The 18,991-nt window shown below is 37.4% G+C and overlaps 1 protein-coding gene across 1 annotated transcript in view; it reads right to left on the bottom strand.

Annotated features, from left to right (window-relative positions):
- RALYL (RALY RNA binding protein like) overlaps window positions 1–18,991 on the bottom strand; it is a 1,518,143-nt gene that overhangs the window by 487,590 nt on the left and 1,011,562 nt on the right. The gene's annotated exons all lie outside the window — the stretch shown is intronic.

Below are 18,991 nucleotides of genomic sequence, written 5' to 3' on the forward strand. Positions count from 1 at the left end.
TCCAGCAGTGGAGATACACAAAAACTCGGTTGCTTCCTGAGGAGCGTTACTGATACAGCTAGAATCTCTTCTATTCAGGTTAAGGACCTTTATTAGAATCCTAAAGCATAATACATCATACTTCTATGCTGACTTAAAAGTTATTTATAATGTATTTTTCTCATCATCAATAACAAAAACCCAGTAGCTATGACAGTGAATTGAGAAGTCTAACACTCAAGTGATGAGTATAAAACTCATACATGTCCTATAAGTCATGTACAATTTAAATAATAATTCTAAAGGTATTCATTGGTTATTATGAAGTAAATGTACTCTGTGTGAGAGAAATGCTACTTTGGTACTCTAAACCATGTGAATATTGGCAAATTCCGTTTCCCCCAAAATAAGACCTAGCTGGACCATCCACTCTAATGCGTCTTTTGGAGCAAAAATTAATATAAGACATGGTCTTATTTTAATATAAGGCTGGGTATAATATAATATAATACAATATAATACTGGGTATAATATAATAATATAATATACAATATAATACTGGGTATAATATAATATAATATAATATAATATAATATAATATAATATAATATAATACAATGCTGGGTATAATATAATAATATAATACAATATAATATAATACCGAGTCATTATATTAACTTTTGCTCCACAAGACACATTAGAGCTGATGGTCTGAATAGGTCTTATTTTCAGGGAAACACGGTTATTCATCCATATGTAGAATTACTTTTTAACCCATTCAAGCCAGGTTGGGGAGGCAGAATAGGTAAACACTGATGAAACAGTCTCATAGTTGAATCTTTGTTAATGAGACTCTGAAAATCTGCTCCAAGAAACTTGTGCTTCAGTGTGTTCTCCAGGAGACACTGACAATATGGGTCATAGAAAGACAGTCAAAAACTCAGATTCGGATTTTTTTTTTAAATTCAAGTCTCAAATTTAAAATGGTGTCAATGCATATCATACGTAAAAATGCTCAGTATTTTAAATTTAGACTAAAATATTAACTACACTTCTGTTTATTAATCTCATTTCATTCACCTTTTTTAAAAACAATACATGTTAAAAAGTTGTGTATTTTTTTTTAATAAAATAAAATTTCTTTAAAAGTTGCACAGAAATTAGTGGGCAGCCCTCTGGCTTGAGTTAGTTTCCTTACCAAGTTCACCAGGAAGGATTCACTTTATTTTAATGCTGAGATCTCAAAGGAGTTTATTTCTTATATCTTTGTAATGATTCTTTTGTAAGAAATACAGAATAGTGCCATTTGTGACGACATGGATAGATCTTGAGATTATTATGCTACACGAATAAGTCAGACAGAAAAAGTCAAGAACCATATGATTTCACTGATATGTGTGATATAAAAGTGAAAACAACAAAGGAACAAGACAAATAAAGAAACAAAAACTCACAGACACAGACAACAATTTAGTGGTTACCAGAGGGTAAGGGGGGAGAGGAGCAGTAGATGAGGGTAAACGGGATCCAATATCCGGTGATGGAAGGAGAGCTGACTCTGGGTGGTGAGAACACAATGTGATATATAGATGATGTATTACAGAAGTGTATGCTTTAAACCTATGTAACTTTTTACTAACCATTGTCACCCCAATAAACTTTAATTTTAAAAAATATTGAAGGAAAATAAATACAGAATAATTTTTAAATCAATATTTTATATTGTCTTTCTATAAAAATTGAGGACCTAACATGAAACTTCAACTCAGCGACAGCATTTCTACTGGACTCCGTTTTCTCTCTATGCTGGAGCCCTGCAGGGACAGGCTTTGGAGAACCTGGGGCAATGGATAGTTGAGGCGTACCCTACACATCCCCCTGTATCAGATTTTCAGGCAAGCTTTGCCCAAGTTCTGGATCACGGGCGAATCATGGCCAAGTTCTTTGACAAGTGCCTGAGGTGCCGACAGTAGGTGATGCAGGATACATACCCATGAGCTTTAGGTAGCAGGCGTGCAGGCAGCACAAATAGATTTTCTGTGCACGTTTGGGGCCTGGTAGGTGGATTTCACTCCGGTGGTGAACCAGGACACTTCTCAGCATGGTGTGCTCGCTCAACGCTAGGTACCGCAGACAGGTACACCTTTCTTTGCTTCAAAAAGGCACTTGGTGATTTGGCTATGCATTCTATGAAGCCGTAGAATTCTGCCAAGAAGGGAGGAAAAAAAAACAAAAAAAAAACAAAACAAGGGAAAAAGAGCAACAAGGGCCTGAATATTTTTAAGGACAATTATTTTAGGAAGTAGCCCAAACAGAAAACAGCTCTGATTTTGAGTAGATCTGCAGAGTCCACGACCTGCCAGGGTGTCAAGCATAAAAGGATTCCTGGGAGTGTCCAAATCCCCGTGCCTATCACACCGGATGCTTGTCGTTACTCTTTTAACCAAGCCTGTTGCCTGTCCCAAATCACATGTCAGCAATACACCGAAACTGGTCCTCTGGCAACAGTCACCCAAGACTGGCTCGCTCTTATAGACGCCGCTAGCCTGTGCCCTGTGGAGTGCCGGGGAGCAAACACTTTCAGAGGCATGGGTATCATTGTTTCTTCATCCATTTATTTCTTGGTTCATCCATGTGTTTCTTTCAGTCATGGAAGTGAGCTCTATGTCGGACGTGCAATGCTGTCCTCACTGTGCTTGCTGCTGGGAAGACGGAGGTAGGGGAGGCAAACTGCTGTGCTCAGTACCTGATCCCTGGAAGGCTGTCCCATTGCAGCTGCGTGGTCTCCGATAAGTCCTCTCTGTCTCTGCCAGGATTCTGCTTCTCCCATTAACTCCAGTCCAGTGCCCTCCTCTCTCTCAGCCCAGATCTTATCTCCTGCATTGTGGTTACAGCCAAGCTAGACCTTGTGGTTTAAAATAAGGGGATGGGAGTTAGTTGGTGTTGGAACTTGTGTTGGGAAAAGTTATTTTGTTTGGGGACGTATTGTGCTAGTCGTGACAACAAGGTATACAAGTGGAATTCCTCAGTAGGTAATAAGGAGAATGTGCTTTGCATAACCTACATTTCCCAGTCGTCTCTGCAGAGGCTTGCGAATAATGGGCATAGATTTTGAGAGCTGAGGCTCCGAATGGAATGAGCTCAGCAGAGGAGATACCTGGAGAGTTTCCGGAGCTGGGAGTTAAAAACCAGAGGAAAAGAAGGAGCCAATGACAGAGCTGTTACAGGCTTTCAGCAGAGAGCACGGACAGGTCAATAGATTTGTTTTCCAACATGAGGAGCTATCAAATCAGTATAAAGGTATTATTACCGTATGTCTTTGATTATAAGAAGCACATTCTCATGTTACCATATTTCAAGTGGCCAATCCTTCACAACAGATGTGTATACTTAATATAGAGGGTTTCCCCCCATTCTTGAGAAGTTTTTACTAAAAACATGTTCCATCTTCTCTTTTACATAGTATCTTAGCACTTAAAAATATATTTTACTGGTACTCATTGGCTTTCAATTATGATGTGTAGATATTTTATTACTGCGAAGGCGACAGCTCTGTCATCCTTCACGTTAACTCGGTTTATGTCAAGAATGGGAGCAGATGATACATTTAAGAATTGAAGAGGCACTGACAGTCTCATCAGGGCTCCAATGGTGGGGTGTGAGCATGGATGCCAAGGGTCAGAGCAATAAGCTTGTTTTTGTAATGCCCCAGTTTGCTGCTATGCAAATATCTAGGAGCACTGAGAAGATGGCATGCAGGTATCTGCTACATATATTGTTAATACTGTCTACATTTCTAATGTGGACAAGTGACGGGGAATAATGATGATAACGAAGCCGGTTTCAGCAGGTTCAGGAAGAATCAGCCATAAGGAAAAGCACCGCTGAGATACTTATGAAAGCTATGGTGCTGTCCCTTGTGAAGTGCTTTGTCAGGCAGAACTAATTATCTGCGGATGATAAGAGAAAATATGGTGAAAAACAGCAGCCATTTCCCATCACGGGAGTATCCATTTAAAACCCAACAACTCCCTGAACCATGAGATAATTGAAACAGGTCCAGAGCTGGCAGGAATAACAAGGCCTGCACTGTCTGTCGTGGGCGGGGGGTGGGGGCACAGGCAGTGAAAATAACCTCAAACCCATATTGGAAAAATTTAATTTCAACTGGTTGACATGATCCAATTAGAATATGGAGGGAATTATTAAATTCACCCAAATTAAGGTTTCTAATCAGAAAATTAACTTAGCTGGCTGAAGGTGACAGATGGCATAATCTGATGTCTCTAAACTTCACACATTTTGCAGTTTTAACATGAAAGTAAATGTGAAAGAGTATATTTAGTATGTCTTGGCCTATATGTACTCAGTTACCAAAATTAATACTTAAGGGTCTTAATGAATGTGTGTTCCGAGTTAAAAGAGAAAGTGCCAAAGAAAACTTACATGTTGTAACCAAAGTTTCAGAATCTCTAATCAAAAAGGAAGTTATTTTCGTGCCTGGAGTCAGTTAAGAGCAGCAAAGAATGATTGACAGGTTTGATTGCTGCCAAGTCCGTCTCACACTGTTGTGCTTCAATGTCCCAATTTTCCAGGGCTGGGCATTTTCTGAAGAATTCATCAAGGACCCAATCCCTCCCTTGTGTCTTTTCTGCTGTGCTGAGACTACGGCTGCCTTTATCCTGGTCCCAAGATGGCTGCTCCTGCTCCAGCCATCATGTCCAGTCAGGAGGGAGAAGGCAAGGTCAGAGGGCAGAAAGGGAAGGGAAGCCAGGAAGGTGACTACGTTCAACTAGCACTTTAGGACAATAAGAAAAAGAGAATAGGTATTACTGTGTTTCCCCGAAAATAAGACCTAGCTGGACAATCAGCTCTAATGCGTCTTTTGGAGCAAAAATTAATATTAGCCCTGGTCGTATTTTACTATAATATAAGACCAGGTCTTTAACATAAAATATAATATAATATATAATATAATATAATATAATATATAATATAATGTAATATAATATAACATAATATAATATGATATAATATAAGACTGAGTGTTTATAATATAATATATAATAATATAATACCCAGTCTTATTTTAATATAAGACCCGGTCATAATATAATATCATATCATATCATATCATATAATATTCATATAATACCGTGTTTTACATTAAGTTTTTGCTCCAAAAGACACATTAGAACTGATGGTCCAGCTAGGTCTTATTTTCGGGGAAACACGGTATGAAGGCACCTAGTAGTATTTGTAAATGCACAAGTCCATTTATCTGATACCAAGAGGAAAAACAGAACAGAATGTGACGTTTAGAATTTTTAACTAGATTCAAGATGGATGGCCCGGGAACTTCAAGAGTAGCACTGGTAATTGTTTATTCAACAAACAAGTGGTCTGACAGTTGCAGAAAATTAGGCGGAAGACATTTTTTGAAATTCAGCCAAATTGCTGAAAGCATTGTCTTTTTTTTTGTCAAACATGAAATAAGAATGGTGAATAAAAGTGGATATTTGAATGTTTTCAACTTTTATCTCTGTTTTATATTAATTTTCCATTACCAAGGATAAACTGAAGTTAACTATAAATAAAAACTGTGGTAAGCTTGATTATTTACAAAAATTTTAAAATGATAGAAGATTTCTTCTATGATTATTAGAAAAATGTAAGATTTTTTTCCCCTGTAAATTTAAAATAATGACCTAAGTAAGGTTTTTGGATTTTGCTTTAAAACGCTCCTTTCCTTGTTCCTACTGAATTTCTACAGGAATATAAGTTATTCTGAATGCTTTTCTATTCATGCATTCCTTTCTTTCTACTGCCTGTCTCACCATCTCTTCAAAAAGGCAGCATGTGCTTTGAGTTTATAATGATACCAATATTCAGTTTAAATGCAACCTGCAAGAAGCCATATAAAATCAAGTTAAAAATCAGTAGATTTATTACATCACTTCTTTAAATGGGAGGTTCTTTTTTCAAAAAGAGGAGTCCACGTGCTAAGAATGAACTTATTTGCAAATAGTAGTGATGGTGACAGATTCAGAAGGTATAGTCATTAGAGTATAAAATCATTGATGCTGACTAACATTATAATTAGAATATAACTTCACATAATTTCCTAAAAGAAGCAAATCTACTCTTCTCAAGTGTGATGCTCATTTATCAAAAGAGAAAACTATTTCCACCACCCCTGTCAGCCGAAATGAATTGTCAACATATTCAAGATAAAATAGCTAGATAGAAAGGATAATTATAAACTTTCCTACAGTATAAAAAAATAATAAAGATGTCTTACAAAAAGTCATCTCTTTAGTTAGAAGAGTCATCTTTTGTTATCAGTGTATATTATTACAATTTGAATACAGTTTTTTCCTTTCTTAAAATGTGTATGCATTTTTGGCATCCTCTGTATATAACATAATACAATATAACATAATATAATATAATACATGTATATATTATTCATATATGTATATTATATGTAATTATTAATATTATGTTTTTAAAGAAATAAACAAAATAAATTCATCTCTCCTTGTCAAGACATGTAGTGATCACTCATTAAATATCAGGCTTCTTCTGTTCTCCAGATGATGAGGTCAGACCCAGTGATCTGGGATTTGCTGGGTGAATCCATGATCTGTGGTATTTACTGGAGATATAAAATCTCCAAGTCCCTCCGGACCCGAGGAGAACAATGCCAGGAAGTCAGGATTGAAACACACTGAGCGGTGCAATTATTTTCTGCTTTTTAGAAAATTATTCTATCCTTTGCAAGACCTGGTTTTAATCTCTAATTGAAGAGAACTATCTTACATAATTTTAGCTAATTAGTTTGGACTACATAGTACATTTCTGGATTCCCATAGCTCGTCATCCCCATGTGGTAAAAAGTCCTAGAAAACATTGCACGTTCATTTGACGCTTGCCTGGCATTTCCCTTTACCTCTAATATTACTTAAGTGCTCACAGATTTATCACTCATAGTATTTAAAAGAAATGCTCTGTTTTGTGACTTGGATTTCAGCCTGCTTCCTACATATTTCATATCATCGCATTTGTCTCAATATGACATATTGCACTAAGCTTGCTGCTACTGACATAGACAAGTTTCCCATCCCGATTCTCAGAAAGGTGAAAAAGCCCTCCTTTGCCACATTTGTTTCATTGTTGAGTGCTATGAAAGAAGCCCGTGGTCATGGCTATTACATAAATCCCCAGGGACATCATGGTCAGCTATCTGAGAGATCAAATTCTGGGCATGCAGTTATTACGGTCTAAAGACTTCAAAAGAAAACATGGCTGGAAGATGTGTCCTGTGTTTACTCTGCAAAGGTACAATTCGTAAGTTTAACATGATCAGAAAATGAATTACTTTTCACATCTCTCTCTGCATGCTCTGGTTAAGATTTGCACTTGGGGGACCCAGAGCCCAGGGGAAACCTGTGAGGACATCGTTGGAAGCCAGTACACCCAGACATCATGCTGGATGGCCCAGAACCGTGAGGGGAGAGGGGAGCAGCATGGCGGGAATGGTACGGGGGAATTGGAGGCAAGACGGCCTAAATTGTCTCAGGATAAACAGGTTCCACAAAGCGATGGCATGATGAGAAATGATCATGTGCTACCTTTTTTCTCATGGTGGGAAACAGGAAATTAGTTAGCAATGACACATGTGATAATAAAGAACACGAAGAAATGGTTTCCAGACATTAACAGGTTTCCAGGCACCAGGAAGGAGCCTCCCCTGCACAGACTGAAAGATGAACAAATATGTCAGCCCTTTCCTCTGCCCACTCGTCTGAGTCTTCATCAACAGTTACACATCAAGCAGACCCATCAGTTTTATGTAACATCTTTCAGTTAAAGTGTTCACATTGGCAGGGACACACTAAAAGATGTCCCCAGAACCCTGCAGATCTCTTGGGAGGCACTGCTCTCTAAATACTGAGAGAGATAATGTAAATTGTTTTTCTGTATGTCAGACTGATATTTCATTTACCAGCAACACCGGGTTCACGAATGAGAAAATTCAGACAGAAGAAGTGATTATCCAGACATGCCCTGATAACAAAGAGAGCATCGTGGGTTTGAGTCCCGGCGTGTCGGATTCCAAAATCACTGTCTCCGCTACAGACACCCTATTCTCCCTGTGCGGGGAAGGTGATTCAGGCTGTCCAGTGTGGGTGACAGTGGCACTTAGAATTGTCCTATCCCTTTTGCTTTACCGTGGTATCAAAACAATCTCCATTGATTTGATTGCTTACGTCAAATAATTGACAATAAAATCACAAAGATCATTAGATCAGATGTTCTCAGCAGTTGTCTTACAAATCAAAAATCATTTGCTTGCCGTAGGTTTGACTGGGGGTACATATTCTCTTAGAGTCAGGCCATTGTCTCAAAATGACACAACTGAGTTTCTCATTTATATACGCTTCCCTCCTCTCAAGTGTCTGGGTCCTCAGGGAAACCTGACAATATAGCCATCTTTCTTTTTCTCACCTTACTTTCAGCATAGGTAGTTCCCGCCAGTCTCTTGACTGTATGTGATTCAATAAATACACGTTGAATGAAGGAAGGAATGAAAGAATGATTGAAACAGTTGATTTACATAGCTATCTGAAGATTTTGCTTCAATACTCTGACTTGTAATGAGACGAAACTTTATTGAGTAATTTTCATATCCTAAACTTAAGTGCCAGGTATTATTATATCAAAAAACATTCAATGCACATTTTAAAGTGAATATTCTGCTGGAACTGTAAAGATTCAGTAGAATATAAATTAGTAAAGTATACTATTATGGCACAAAATTATAAAAATATTACCGTGTTTCCCCAAAAGTAAGACCTAGCTAGACAATCAGCTCTAATGCGTCTTTTGGAGCAAAAATTAATATAAGACGGTCTTATTTTACTATAAGACTGGGTCTTATATAATATGATACAATATAAGACCAGGTATAATATAATATAATATAATATAATATAATATAATATAATATAATATAATATAATATAATATAATATAATATAATACCGGCTCTTATATAAGACCAGGTCTTATATTAATTTTTGCTCCAAAAGACGCATTAGAGCTGATTGTCCGGCTAGGTCTTATTTTCGGGGAAACATGGTACAAGGAAATACGTACCTTCGATATAGGGAACAAAACCTTTGAAGCTGAAATAATCAAAAGCCTCTGATACATCACTGCTCAAAGATGATATAGAAACTTATGCTGAAATCTAATACAAGAAAGTCTTATAGTTACATAGTATTGTTTATTTGTAAAAAATATTTGAATCAAGTATTGCATTCCATTTTTAAATAATGCTTAACCATTGATAGAGCAAAATAAATAAATAAAAACATGCAATCTAATATTAATTCTGCTAGGAAAGGAATAGATTTTTTTAGAATTTATTTTTATGTACTTATTTATTTTTATTGAATTGGATTTATTCCAGAGAAGCCAGCCTCTGGGGTTCCTGGGATCTGGCTTTCATTTGTTAATGAACCATTTTACTTCTCAAAGCTGTTGGTGAGTATTCTGGGAGCCAGGCTAAACCCTGGTTGACCCAGCCTGCAGACCGATCCATGAGAAAGCAGACATTGGTTCTACCAGTATTGATGGTCTTGTTTATTATCTCCAAAAACACACCTTTGGCATTTCAAAGGTTGTATTCCTCCTGGCACACGTGGGGAAGCAGGAAGAGGAGGAATCGCTCCGTGCCAGAGGCTGATGTTAGAATCTGGTCAAATAAACATGTTCAGGTCAGTCTGTATCTGTCCAGGCCAAGGCTATTCCTGGCCACACTGGTGAATGGAGAGGAGATGTAGACACCCAGTATTTAATATTCTCAGGGGCTTTAGAAAATTCTAGTTTACTGCAGGGTGTCCTATACAGGGAGCAGAGTGAGGATGACCATCCATTAGTCACTCAAATAAAACTTCAGTGAATGAATCGATTAATTGATGGATAAAACATTTTGCGACTGACATCATAATGGTTACTTTACTGATTTATTTGTGTCATTCCACCTTTAGAATATTAATTACCCATGATGCTCAGCTGGATGCCTAATTGGAAGGATGAAAATGTTTTCTCATTTAAGTTTTTCATCACTTGAAAGTATTCTGAGACATTTCCTACCTCTCTTTATATATTGCTTGATGCTTTATAAATGCCAAATACATACTCAAGAAATTGAAAAGAATTCCTGGTTCATAATAACTAGAGAGTATCCCTGCTGTACCAGACCTTGTTGTGAATGAATTATTTATATCCCCTGATTTAATGCCATCCTGATACTACATACACGTTTTCTCAGTTCACTGGTATTCTGGGGGAAATAAAAGCAAAATCTTCTCCCAACCCCAGGGAAAGTTCTCCACAAGCGTAATAGAGAAAGAAAACAGTTTTACTATTAACTAAGCATTAAATCGGAAAACAATGCACATTCACAGGGAATCTGCTAAGAGACTGCAAAGACAGAAAGAAATCTCACCCTTTTACACAGCCAGATACAAGGAGACAAGGTATGCATGCTGCATGCCTGTTCCCAAGATAAACGACAGCTCGTCTGCAAGTCGGAGGTTTTGTCATGCCTCCTCCATGCTAGATTCACCTGGAAACTGGGTTGCTGTATCAGAGAAATACAAACATCCCACATGCTTATGACAGGAGTTATACACCCACTTGGAGCCCAGTGTTCACCAAAGTCAGCCCCCTCCCCGCCTGCAGAGACTGGGGGATGGGACCACTATTTCCTTCTATGTTTATAGTCAGAGATGGTTCCCACATCCTTGGGAAACACTTTCTTAGATCCTAATGCTGACAAAAGGCCTCTGTCACTTCGAAAGAATTTATGTGCATTTCGAAGATGGGAAAAGGTACTTACAAATTTTTTAAATTAAATACTCGAAGCAAAAGGAGGGCGGGGGAAATCTATTTCTTTTCAACATTCTCACTTCTATCTCCAAGTCCTTATCTGGCTTGCATCCCTTTTGCTTTCTGACCTCATTTCTTTCTAAATTGTCTTCCTTGCTTTCTCTGCTCAGGCTAACTGAACTCAGGACCTGCTGTTCTCGGAACAGGAGAGATCCAATCCCGTCCCCAAACCTATGCAACTGATGCCGCCTCTCTTGGACCTTTGGACCTACGGACTGCACTTCCCCGAGCTCTTTGCTCATATGTCACTTCACCTTTTGGGTTTCCTGTTGTCATCTTACCAAAAATGGTGCTTCCCCTCCCAATGCTTCCTAGTCCTCTTGCAGGCTTTGTTTTCCTCCATAACACCTCTCACCATTTAATACAGGCTGTCATCTACGTGTTTATGTTTGTTGATGGTCTTCCCCACTAGAATATAAACACCCTGATGGCAGGACTTGCTGTCTGTTTTGTTCACTGTCATGAACCACATCCAACAAGAGGCTGGTATTCAGAAGACACTCAATAACCAGATGGCAGTATAAATTGTATGAGCCCCAAAAAGTAAGCACCCATAATTATTAGAGTGTGGATAAAAGAAGTATGAGCACCATGTGTCAGAATATGCTGGCTGGTGTTCTGATGAGGGAGATGGGAGGTGTATCTGCTAAAGATGTGTATAATTTGGACAATGGAAGAGGAACCACTTGGGAAGAAAATAAAGTTAACTTATCTCATCACTGACTATATTCATTGTTTATCACTTATTTTAAGTAATCGGTACCTAGGTATTTAACAAACAGACCGATAGTATCATTGGTCTTAGTTGGTTTGCTGTATCATACTGCCCACCTTCTATCAACCAGAAATGCCCCGTAAGACATGAATGCAAGAAACAAATTGTGTTCTCTAGATTCCCAAGGAGTGGTTCTGTCTGAGAAACCCTTTACGCAAGATCATATACACTTACAGGTAATAAGTAAGTTCTAATTTTGAATGAAGCAGATGCCACATGACTGGAGAATCCTACCGACTTTTTCTACCTCATCTGTTAACATGAAATTAAAATTTAAAAAACCCAAACTGCAGAAACGGTTCTCTTTGCATTTGTTAACTGAAATGTGAGTCTGTTTTGTGATGCTCCGATTTATACAAAAATTGTTTGAGTGATGTGGTCACTCTCTTCTATGAAATGTAGTTACCAATTTGTGACATCACATCTCACTGTTACAGTCGTATGTCTAAAGAAAACTATTGCCCACAAAAATGAATTCTCCTAAACAAATATGTGGTGTACAAAACAAAACAAAACAAAACAAAACAAAAAAACAAAAAACTTGTGCATTTTACTTGACTAACTTCATTTCTGTATTTACGTTTTAGGCATTGGGTGCATCAAATGAAAAACTGTTATTGGTCTTAGACGGTTTCATTGCTATTGATTAGACTCTGCATATTCGTCAGGGACTTACATTTTCTGTGGCATTGCCAAATGATTCTTGCATTTGATAAAATGCATAAAGTATTATAGTCTGATTGAATTAAAAGTCGTGCTTGTTTCAAATACTGAGACCACATTCGGAAGCATTCTGTGCATTTGTGTCTTTGTTTTCATTGTTCTCAACTCAAGGTTTTCTCTAAGTAAATTAGTGATGAGCCAAGAGATGTTTATGAAGCGCTTATATCGTTAAGTAGTTGAGGGAGTTTAACAAATTATTTTCAATTTTATTATTTCAATTTTTCATAATAATGTGCAAGCTGAAATTTTTATGATTTTTGTAAATTAGTCAGCTTTATTGAGAGCTTGTAAAACTGCTTATCTTTAATCTGAAATGCATTAAATTCTTCTTCAATTGTAGAACTAATCACACATGTTTGCCCTTGTCTGTGAAGGCAGGAATTAGATATAATTTTTCTCCTGGCACAGAATATTTGACTGTTCCCAGTCCATAGTACCTGCTTAGCAAATACTTGTTAATTAAACAGCTAATAATCACATACTCAAATTTTTCTCTGATTGGTATTTTGAAAGGAATTGCAATATTAAAACCCACAAAACCAGGTGCATTATTAACCTCCAGAAACTTACAGTCTGATAATAACTTCAACCCTTTTAAACTTTCTGTTTTCCCTGAGATGTCCTAAAATATTCTCTTTTCATTTCCATGTGAACTGATACTCAGCTCAGCTCAGGACGGCATACCAGTGTGTGGAGAGGTGTCGACGCAGGCGGGTAAACTGGAGGGACCAGTGTGCAGATCCCTTTTGTGGCTCACGTTACTACTGTGTTTCCCTGAAAATAAGACCTAGTCAGACCATCAGCTCTAATGTGTCTTTTGGAGCAAAAATTAATATAAGATCCGGTATTATATTTTGTTATTTTATATTATATTATATTATTATAGCATAATAAGACCGGGTCTTATATTATTTTTTGCTCTAAAAGACGCATTAGAGCTGATTGTCCGGCTAGGTCTTATTCTCGGGGAAACACGATAGGAGCTGGCCTGGAATGACACACTGGTTTCCCTCGGCAAGTCCTAGCTACGACCTGCTGTGTTGGAGTCCATACACTTTCAGCAGTTTTGCTGTAAACCGTGTTCCCAATGACTTACTAAACTGTATGGTCACCCTGCCTATGGCTGCCTCCTGCCATGACCACCATCTAAATTTTCAAAGTCCATCCCACCATAACTATTCATAACGTGCAAGGACATTTAGAAAGCTGACCCGAGTTTGAGAAGTTCTAAAATTAAGCAAAATTAAACCAGGAATCATACAAACTGCCGTCCCTTGGTTCCTTCAATAAGCGTGCCTACATAGCAGTGCCTGGGATCTAATTCATGAATTATTAGGGAAATCCGGACGCTTCAGTCCAAATGTACCAGATGCTTCGTGCCCATCACCAACAGAAGCAATTCTATTAGCATCATAATTAGACATCAAAAGAATGGCTGTTGTTTCCTCTCACTAAATTAGAGAAATTGCCAAACATTTAAATTTGTATTGAAAACTTTGCTTCTTTTAGGGAAGCTGGATATTGACCCAACTCTACTTTTCCTTAATTTGCAAAATAACTCAGTACATAAACGTCTCAGTATGTGCACACGTTTTAATGATATCATCACGTCTTCAAAATATTTTATCTTTTTATCTGTTACAATTTGAATTTATACATAATATAAATGACTTTGTTTCTGGCCTTTTGATACCCCAACCTTTGTTTTGTCCCCAAAAATCAGAATAACAGTGATAATTATTCAAACCAACCAATCTCATTTTGGCAGAAAGGAGACCGTAAACTGTGAAATCCAACTGCCTACATTTCAATTTCCCATATATTCAATCACCATGAGGACATCAGGATCATTTAGGATTTGATGCATTTTTTTTTTTCAAATGTGTACCTTAATGGAGAAAGGATGAGTTTTAGATGCGAACAGATCTGGGCTCCAATCTCAAGTCAGTGAATTACTAGCTTTGTGAGTCGGGCAAGTTATTTGGTCCTTTCCAGCTTCATTATCTTTGTAAAATGAAGATAGCCATGTCCCTTTCGGGAGGTTACAGACTTATGTGAGATGATTCACTTAATGTGCCGGCACACTGCCCGTCCCAGAAGGATGTATCCTTTTTTGTCCCCCAACAAAATTACCAGCGGGTTGAAGGAAGAACGGTACTTATTATTCTTTTCACATCCCTTCCTAACTCTTGTATCCTGGCTTCTTCACAGTGCCGCCGATCTGGTCCTCAGTGGATGTGTACAGCCTTTATGTACTCATTTCTCGGCCTTGACTATCAACCTGGCATTTCTGAAGGTTGGTCTGACAGTACCTGTACTTTACTGTGGTCTAAATCCTGTCTTCTCTGGTCTCCTCCAACAATCTCAACTCACAAACATTCCCTCTCTCATCTTCACTTTCGACTGGTCCATGCTCGGGCACTAACCTTTTAATTGGTAAATGCTCTCAAACTAATTGTTCCAACCAGAAGGAGCAGGAGAAGAGACCCCTTTATCCCACTCTAATCTCGCCTCCCACTCTTCTTCTCTCTAGAACCAGGCTCTCTGCACTAACAGTGGCTTTATTACTTATCTTTGTCACCCGCCATTGTTTCCTCAACTCCTAGCACCCAGGTCTCTGACTCACTCTTCAGTACTTGTGTTCTCTTCAAAAGCACCAGGAGCCCACTATTCGCCAAATCCAGAGATACTGATCAGCCCTTATCCTACTTTGTCTCTTCACCAGATCTGCCTACTGATTTGCCTTTATGTCTAATGCTTAATAGAACCAACTCGAGTCACACATAAAACTCAACTTTCCATTCATTAGTTAACCCAACCAGTTATAGATGGAAAATAAACCTAAATTTGTTTGATTATTGCATTTTCATCTGTTATAATTATATATTTACTTAAATTAACATTGTCCATTAAACTATTTGTAACTCAAGCATGGATTTTTCGATAATTTTCTATTGATAGCTATTATTCAACATTATCTCACTTGACAAATTATACAAAATTAGCATTTGAAGATACTTGTTGGAAAATATGCATACAGTTATTTGATGCTATCAGAAATGTACTCTCCAGTTTCAGTATTATGTGTTTCTGGAAAATTGTTCTGCTTCTTAAGTGATCATATTTGTTTATTTAGCCAACTCTCTTTAACCACAGAAAATGAGAATTTCCCTTAAATGTATATCAAAACAATTTCTTATGCATATTATTGTCTTGATGATGGCTCTTTATTGGAGAAAGGACTAAGTATTGTTCTGAAAGGACAGTAGGAGTTAAGTGGACAGAGGGCTGAGGTGGGGCTGCAGGAGGCACTCAGGTTCTGAGGCAGAAGGGAACGTGGGAATTTCTAGGGCCTGAAAGAAGGCTAGTGGTTGCAGGGGATTGGGAGAAGTAGGTGGAGACAAGGTTCAGATGGGCTTTGGAGCATTTAGAGATTTAGCTCTTTATCTCACAAAATAATGTAAACCCTCAGTAATACCTAAAGCTTGATGGGGGCAGGGTGAGTGGCTAGATGAACTTCATAAAAATATCATTTTGGCTGCAGATTGGAAGGGAAGCAGAGTGAGTGCAGAAAGGCTGTTCGTATCCTGCAGAAGTGGTCCGGGAAGGAGATGGTGACATTCTGGAGGGCTAGAATTAGGGACAGATTGAAGACATTTTTAGAAAGGATAATTTGAAGTGAAAGGAGTTGGTGGAAGTGGGTATAAAGGGTTATGAAGGTACGAACAGAATAAAGTGTGTCTTCAAAATGTTTAATTGAGCAGCTACAGTGCAGACGGCTGACTCAGTAATGTGGAGGAGACCAGGTTGGGATCAGAGAGAATGGTAGAGTAGAGATGGCAGAGAGAGACAATAAGGATGCTGGGAAGAGGAGGAAATTGGAATCAAAGGGGGGCAAGACGCTGAAGGGTCAGAGGGGGGATTGGCCATGTGTTGCAACACTCAGTCATACATAAAACTCAACTTTCAACTTTTTTTTTTCTCTTTTTCTTTTTTAATGGCACAAGTTTAACCTTGCTGGCAAACCCAGAACATAACAATATGAAAATGAAACATTACAGGCTAATCTCTCATGTGTAAGATGTAAACATCTTACCGAAAATAGTAGCAAACCAAATGTAGTAAGATAACAGCAAAATCAAGTTGGTTTATTCTAGAAATGCCAGGCTAGCTCAACATTAGAAAATGTATTAATGCAATTTATTGCATTTACAGCTTAAAGGTAAAAATAGAATCACAATTGCTACATAAAATAATCGTTCGTCAATTAAAAATATACTTAGTAACATAGGAATAGAAGGAAACTTTTTAATGTGATAAAATCTGGAAAAAAAATAATAACATTTTACAGTAAAATGTTAAAAGCATTTCTCTTTTAAATAAATAATATGGTAAGGATATCCACTGTCCTAATTTCTATTAAATATTGTTCCAAAGGGATTAGCCATAACAAGAAGTAAGATAAAGGCATACTGTTTTGGAAAAAAAAAACAAAGATATCAGCATTCACAGATGTATGATTTCCAACACAGAAGCCCTAGAAGAGCCTACAGACAGAGTTAATAAGAGAGATGAGGGTCATTTCTAGATATAAGATGAACTCAATGACATTCTCCACATCAGAAAACCAGAGAAAATTTATTTAAGAATATATATTATCTATGAGTACAACCAAAAAATATAAGGTACTAAAAATAAATCTCACAAGCTATGTAAAAGCTCTTTCTCAGAAAATCATAGCACTTTATTAAAAGACATTAATAATCTAAATAAATTGCATTATATGCAAGGATACAAAGATCCAGGAATGTGAAGCTATAAACTCTCCAAAAATAATGTAAAAATTCAACGCAATTCCAATTGAAATTTCCACAGATTCTTCTCATGGAACTTGACAAGCTGATTCTCAGATAGGTATGAACAATTAAACAGCAAGGATAGACAAGACAATTTTGAAGGACAAGTTGTGACACTTCCCCTAACAGAAGTCAAGGTTTGATAGAAATCTCTAGACATGGAGGCAGTGTGATACTGTCATGGGGAAGAAAACAATAAAGGTGAACATCCAATCATAGATGACAATGTACTATATGAGAGATACTAGAAATGGAAAAATCGTTTTCAATAATTGAAGGTGGAAAACTGGTTAGGCATATGCACAACCAAGAGAAAGGGAGAGGAAAATAATGCAAAAATAAATATGCTACATGTCAAGTGGTGCTGAGGGTTACGAAGAAAAACAAATCAGGGTGAGGAGTTGAATAGTGACAAGAAGAAAGCACTAGGTAGAGAGGGTGGTCCGGGATGCTTCTCTCTCTTTGAGCATCAAGCTGCAATGAGAGGATGAGTTCTGTAAATATATCGGGAAACATCAAGTGTGAGAGACCTGAGGGAGAAGGGTTTTTCCCCAGCTCATGCAACAGCTAAAACACGGCAGAATGAGACAGAAAGTCATAGAAGGTCAGACGTGGGTGATGAGTAGGGGAGGGATGTGGACCATCTGAAGCCTGGAAGTTTCTGGGAAGAATTTGGGTCTTATTCTGAGTGAGGACGAAATCTGTCGGTCTGTATGAAGACGATCTGACTTTTTGTGTGTGTTGAGTTATTTTAACATATTTTGATGGAATCAGATTGTTCAGTCCCCATAAGAAAGCGTGATTAGAAAACATGTCATTGAAAACCATGTAATTGAGATGAATGGGTTTCGAGAAAGTAAAAATGACAATGTTTGGGTTTATCTGATAATGGAAAATGGTTTTACCAACGGAACCAGAACACTGGAAGCTTTTAGGTGAAATGCTCTCAGCCCTGCACAGATGAGTACGCTGAGGTCTCGACTGCTGTTCTCTCTCAAGTTTCCATAGGTTACCAACCCCTTTCTGTTTGACACATAGTTTTTCAATATATGAATGCTCTCAGTTTTGTCAAAGAATGTCTTGACTTCAGAGTGCAGTTTCCTATGGAGATTGCATAACTGTTCTGTGGACCATTATGAGTTCATCTCAACCATAACTCTTCCACAGTGATGTCAATTTCTTTAAAAATAATGGTACAATAATTACTTCTTAGTTTTGGAAGAGGGCCTTATTTTTATCCCCATAGACTGACAGCAAGTAGCATTTGATAACAAGCATTATTAAGCAACTCCTCAAAATGTAAATAAACAGGAATTGAAAATTGCCAGACTAGTAATCTTTATTAACTTGTGGGACAGAAATAATATTCAAACTTGTGCTAAATATTACAGAATTGAATGTTTTTTGATGATGCCATTTTGTCAAGAAAATGTTAACTCGACTAGGTTTGGTAATTTTAAGTTTCTTCTTTTGCCAGTTATAAAGATACCACTTAAACGTAGTTTTCGCTCTGAAATTCCTGAGTTTAATAAAAACGTTTAAATATTGGAATGAAATATCAGTAAAGGTTCAATGAATTTGTATGGATCAAACAATAGATCAAACAATATAAAGATTAAAAAAAAATCTGGGTCAGATAAATAACTCTGTTCCTAAATGTATTTTACTTGTTTGTTCGAATTTTCTCCACTCCTAA

Source organism: Rhinolophus sinicus, chromosome 7 (assembly GCF_057876585.1).
Source record: "Rhinolophus sinicus isolate RSI-liver-muscle chromosome 7, RSI-T2T, whole genome shotgun sequence".
In the NCBI taxonomy this organism is placed as follows: Eukaryota; Metazoa; Chordata; class Mammalia; order Chiroptera; family Rhinolophidae; genus Rhinolophus; species Rhinolophus sinicus.